Consider the following 603-nt stretch of genomic DNA (forward strand, 5'->3'; position numbering starts at 1 on the left):
CGTTCCTTCCCTTGAATGCAAACTCAGCCAGGACTGAATGGAGCCAAGCCAAGACCACTGCCTTGCCTGTCCAGTCCTGTGTGCCAGGCACTGGTTCAACCCATCGAATATGTGCCAAATAAGCTCACTTCTCTTTTTGTTGTGGTTTTGAAATCTTCTTTATGATACCTGACTCAGACAATTTTGGAGATTTAGCTGGAGGAAGGCTATTAAAACACTCATATAAAAGGTGTCTGGGAATCCTTCACGGGAGAAGAAATTATAAAGAGCAATTTCTTACAGGATGAGGTGGCCGAGTGGTTAAGGCGATGGACTGCTAATCCATTGTGCTCTGCACGCATGGGTTCGAATCCCATCCTCATCGACTGTCAGATAGTTTTGCATCAGTCTTAACTGCCAAGTGTTTGAGAGTTTTGTTTTTACTTTGGGATTTAAATTTGTTTTGAATTTTAGAGGGAATCTTAGATAATGGACATTCTCTTTTGATAAGTTAATTCTCTGTTCATCAGAAGTAATTCCCTCCAGTCTTTCCATGCTCTGGTATCACACGATCTTTATCCCTGCTGTCAACTCAATTTTATCAGGCAACTCATTTGATTGATG

The 603-nt window shown here is 41.5% G+C and overlaps 1 non-coding gene across 1 annotated transcript; it reads left to right on the forward strand.

The window, feature by feature from the left end:
- Nucleotides 1-282: 282 nt before the first annotated feature.
- Nucleotides 283-364, forward strand: Trnas-gcu. Its single transcript has one exon. It is a non-coding gene; the product is annotated as a tRNA-Ser (tRNA).
- The last annotated feature ends 239 nt before the right edge of the window (nucleotides 365-603 follow it).

The sequence above is a fragment of the Peromyscus leucopus genome, chromosome 5 (genome assembly GCF_004664715.2).
Source record: "Peromyscus leucopus breed LL Stock chromosome 5, UCI_PerLeu_2.1, whole genome shotgun sequence".
In the NCBI taxonomy this organism is placed as follows: domain Eukaryota; kingdom Metazoa; phylum Chordata; class Mammalia; order Rodentia; family Cricetidae; genus Peromyscus; species Peromyscus leucopus.